This window comes from Gymnodraco acuticeps, unplaced genomic scaffold (assembly GCF_902827175.1).
Source record: "Gymnodraco acuticeps unplaced genomic scaffold, fGymAcu1.1, whole genome shotgun sequence".
Taxonomy (NCBI): domain Eukaryota; kingdom Metazoa; phylum Chordata; class Actinopteri; order Perciformes; family Bathydraconidae; genus Gymnodraco; species Gymnodraco acuticeps.
In genome coordinates, this window is record NW_022991375.1 from 92,501 (window position 1) to 98,048 (window position 5,548).

Consider the following 5,548-nt stretch of genomic DNA (forward strand, 5'->3'; position numbering starts at 1 on the left):
GTAATAATAATAATAATAATTCATTTATTTTATATAGGCGCCTTTCAAGGCTCTCAAGGTCGCCGTACAAACACATACAAAATGTGAAGAGTCTCTGTTATAGTTAGTTAAACTTCCCACTTGATTTGAACTGCTGCCAGTGAAGATGAATGATCTGTTTGAAATGCAACTGTAAATAAAAGAGTAGCTCGTACGACCAACAGTCAATGGATTTAATTCCTAGCCTACCTGCTTAAGCACTATCAGTAAAGAAACACACAAATCAAAAATATGAAGAAATGCAATTTGCAGTATAATGGTATACTGTACAAACGGTAGAATACTTGAAGCTGCATTATCAACATTTCCTTATGACAGCACATTTACAGAACATTATCACCTTGCTCTGCGTTACCCTGAACTTTACAGAACCTTTTAGCGTCTTTGAGCTAGTTATTTTAGTTTTTTCTGCACAACTTTACAGAGCCTATTACGTCTTTCATTTCAGTTTTTTAGTTTTTGGGCACAACTTTAAAAAGTCTTTTAACGTCTTTTGGCTCTTTTGGGGGGTTTTACAGAAACCATTTTGATTACATTTTGCTGCTCTCATTTCCTTCAGCTGAAACTAAACATGTTTTCTGAGCTCCTGTAAACTCAAAGTACACTACTTGCAAACAAAGTTATCAAATAGCTTTTATGCGCAAAAAAATCAGATATATCCCCCAGGTGCAGAGAGGAAGGTAATATTTTAGAGTCAGGGCTGCTATCGTCGCTGTTTCCTGGTATTAAAGCCTTCAAAATGTAACCAGTGCTGGCTGCCAGTTGCCAAGCTGCTGGACAAACCTGGGGCCACAGCTCGCAGCTGTCACTCAGGAGCAGTGAGTCTCTCGATCACATCAGCTCGCTCTGTCACATTCATGGCTTTCCTTCAGTCTGCCTTTCAGTTTTTTCTCGCTCGATGAATATGCTATAAAGATTTCTCCAGGCACCATCAGAAGGCATAAGTGTAGGAGGTGAGGCCACGGCCGTTCAAATTAGAATTAATTAACCATGTGAAGCAAAGAGGCTTCTGTGAAAAAAAGCAAAACTGAAATCTGCAATTAAAAATAGAGAGACCACTTGACGAGGGCAATCGCTACATCTTTATATACAGCTAGTTAAATTATTCATACATCTATCATTGTCTCATGGTGCTCAACACAAATATGTACTTAGGCCAGTCTCATATTGCTATTAAGCCCACAAGTTAGATCTTGGAGCCGCTACAGCGACCTGATGGATGTGCTTGTTGAACTTTACACGATATTTTCCTCCTGTGAGCCGTGGTTTCGTGTCGCAGTGCCTCAACTCAAAGCTCAGCAGGAGCCCCGTGTCAACAGGAACATACTGTACACCAATCTGTTAGATTCTAGAATATGAGTTAGTGTGTGTGTGTGTGTGTGTGTGTGTGTGTGTGTGTGTGTGTGTGTGTGTGTGTGGTGTGTGTGTGTGTGTGTGTGTGTGTGTGTGTGTGTGTGTGTGTGTGTGTGTGTGTGTGTGTGTGTGTGTGTGTGTGTGTGTGTGTGTGTGTGTGTGTGTTGTTTCATCAACATTTAGGATAGAATTAAAAAAACATATTATATAACATAGGGTATTGGGAAACATTATGTTTAAAAATTGCTGTTTCTGATTTTTGAAAGGAAGCCAAGGAGGCCAAAACAAAGTCGGAAACAATACAACAAATCTCAGATTCAACAAAGTGTTACCAATAAAGGACAATCACAAAAATAAGTAATGATTTGGTTGTTGCAGCTGTTGGCAATTGGACAGGACACACAAATAAGGAAAATAATTCTTAAAAATGATCATTTCTATTTATTGCATGGCGAATGTGTTATTTCTGGGCACTGGCTATTTGTCTGTTTGTCGATTTGGCTTTAAGTCCAATGGGACATTTTTTCTGACTATTCGTTTTTGGAACAAGTCCCCAGAAATATATCAAACTGAAAATGTATCAAAACTGTTGCTTAATGTTTTAAATCGTAGATAAATATAAAAATAAATCTATCAAATGATGGCTTTTTTTCTCTAGGTTATATGGGTTCCTGTATGCAGAGCATCGTGGATTAAATAATGTCACATATATCCTCCTATCAGGCGCAGCCCTCATCAGCCCTCACCATGTGGAGCCTTAATGCTGCTGCATCCTCACCTCAAGAGCACCAGCCAATAAGAACACACCAGCTCCAAAATCACACACTTTGTTTGAAGCACACACACTCATCTGGATATTGATGAGTGCCAATGTGCATGGTGTGTGGATACAGTGGCGGTCCAGCAGCACTTGAGTCACAACAAATTCAGTTTCAAGTGCAATGGGAAAAAGAAACCTTGGCCCTTCAGGGGAGGATGGGGCTCCAGATACCCCTTTACACACACACACACACACACCACACACACCACACACACACACACACACACACACACACACACACACACACACACACACACACACACACACACACACACACACACACACACACACACACACACACACACACACACACACACACCACACACACACACACACAATGTGCAGTCATACATTCTTAACAAACTGGACACATGGCTAGGAATAACAAAAATTGATTACACTATATCTCTATGCAGATTATTGTTTCACCAGCTCCAAATATTTGCTTTGCACTAATATGTGAATGTCCAAGCCTGGAAACACGCTTGCAATCATTTGTATTCATCAAAATCTATTGTATTTTGGACAACACTTCAATGAACATTAAAACAGAGATTGATTTTGTTCAAAAAATTGAAAGGACCAAAAACATTTAACTATCAAAGTTGTAAAAACGTGGAAACTGGATATACTGTATATGTCAAAATTGAGCTAAAACCCCCAAAACCGCGTTCTTCATGGCGCACCTTCCTGGCGCACCTTCCTGACGCACCTTCCTGACACTTGTCCGAATTTCTAAGCAATCCTGACCTTTTTTTTTTTTTTTAAATCTCTTCGTTTCTTGCCTAACTTCCACACATGGAGCTTTTTCATTTTCTTTGGTGCACTGCCTGAATGAATCACACAGATTTGGAGATCATGCACCAGCGTGAGAAAGGACATGAAGAACTATTACACTGTGTGCTTCACATCAATTGTTCCGACATATGGGCCGATGAGACCGAACTTCGCCTCCCCCCCAGCAACGGACCTATTACGATGGAGATGTTCACAGGTATTATCCATTGTATTATCATGGGAAAATGGCTAAAATCTTGTTCTTGTTCGCAGTGTAACCCCTCTCATCTCTTGCTAAATATAAATGTAGCAATGGAGCCTCTATTTCACCTCATTCCCTTCTCCCTCTTGTGTCAATTGCCTGAAATGAAATGTACCTTAAAAACAAAATCAAGGTCAATGTGTTGCAAGAATAAGATGTGGACAGAAAGGGGAAAGGAGTGTGTGTTTGTGGGGAATCTTTGTGTGATAACCAAGTCATTAACAGCAAGCCAGAAACATTAGCTCTGTTAGATTCAAGGGTCTCTGAACAGTCAATACTATTGATTAGCGTTAATTAAAACATTGCTTCGCCTCTTTGGAACTTTCTCTGCAGCCTCAGATCCAGACAGTTTACGGAATTTGTTTTGCATGCATTTTAATGTTTCACACATTTTTTCTCTAGACCCCCTTACCATCTTATGATCAATTTGTCACAGCTCAGAGAAAACAAGACTATTGTACAACTCAAAAGGAAGGGGCCAAAAACACTATTTTACTTACAAACATCCAGGCAGGCAAACAAAGCACTTGAGTCCCCCAAAATCCTGGGAATCGAGGCAAAGGTGCAAACAGTGGTTAAAGATAAGTATTGGCAGGCAATGATTTCCCAGAGCAGGGCCAATCCTATCTTGTGGGTTTTGGTATGGAAACATGTTCTTTGCAGTGCTTCAATGTGTTTAGCTATCTATTTGACTTTAGCCTAATTTGTTCAGGATGGATTCGAGGTAAAGAAGCATGGATTTTATTGTTAGAATTCCACTGAGCAGCCAGGTTTTTGCCCTGAGCTTCAATCTTGCAAATTGCTCCTGCATCAAATCAAATCAAATCAAGTTTTATTTATATAGCACATTTATAAACGATTTTTGGTCGAGCCAAAGTGCTGTACATATAATAAAAATAGCCTACAGTAGAGACACTTTACAGCAAATACAACAGCACAGATTGTTTAGAATATCAGTATGAGAAAAACGACACCCTCTATCCTTAGACCCTCTGTCCTTAGACCCTCACATCGTACAAGGAAAAACTTCCAGAGAAAACCCACAGTTTAAGGGGAACATGGGAGAAACCTCAGGGAGAGCAACAGAGGAGGGATCCCTCTCCCAGGACGGACAGACGTGCAATAGATGCTGTGTGTAAATCGAAGAGATAATACATTTGACAGCATATAGACCGAATGTTAGGAAATGCATGTGTCTGTAATAAGAAGATGAATCCACGAGGATGTCAGCTACAATCCTGTGGAAGCCATCAGGGAAGCAGCATGACGAGACCCAAGGCAGGACCGCAGAGACAGGTTCAGCCACGACCCGAAGTCCACGACTTAATCCAGAACTCGGGATAGAGGATCCAAGACACAGGACTACAGCAAGAGGATCAGCCTCGACTCCGGATCCCGGCGTAGATATAGATACAAAACAAGAAAAAAGATTTGGCTGGGTTAATCGGAACAAGAGAATACACAGACACAGACAGAGAGGGAAAAGGTCATTGGATAAAAGTTATTCTTGATAACCCTCTAGAAAGATCTCATGAACTTCCCCACTCAATCTATCAAGACCCGAGCAGTTCTATTAGATATAGATAAGAAACAGAGATAGGGAGCACAACAACCTGCATGTCATGATCTTCTGCATATTCTCTTAATGACCTGTTGTATAACAGCATCACTTTTTAAAAAGTGTTTCTATTATGGGACACAACCCCGAAGAAGGCAGCATTGTCTTTTAAGTTAGCTGTTGTGCAGATCGTTAGACCTCTGACTGACCGGTACAAATGTGGATGCTTCACTGCAGCTGAATACCCCAAACCATGCAGTTGAAGAACAGCTCTCAGTGAAACTAGCTGATCAATACTTGTAGAAAAAGATAGGCAGACAAGATGTGTAACCGAGCAGAGCTGAAGCTATGGCCGCTGTTTGAAATACATCTACGGTATGTCCCAATTAGACTCAGAGAGAGAAGCTACTTCGATCCAAAGTGTCAACACTAATAAATCATCTTCTTACCTTATCTGTTAAAGCCTCATTCAGCGTGCACAAATGTACATGTGTTTATAGTGTACATGTTCAGGCTACACTGACAGTGTGCGGATATCTTCCATCCAATTAAGCTGACGAGGGTTCATTAAATCCTGGAACATTTTTAAACTCTGCAATTAAAAAGCTTTTGATGAACAGCCGGCGCAAGGCACAAAGAAGTGAGGAGTTTGAAGAATCATGTTCATCATTCAGGAGGATTTGTTATTATAATGAAAATAAAAGACGTGTTGTTGGTGATGAGACACAGTCAGACATCT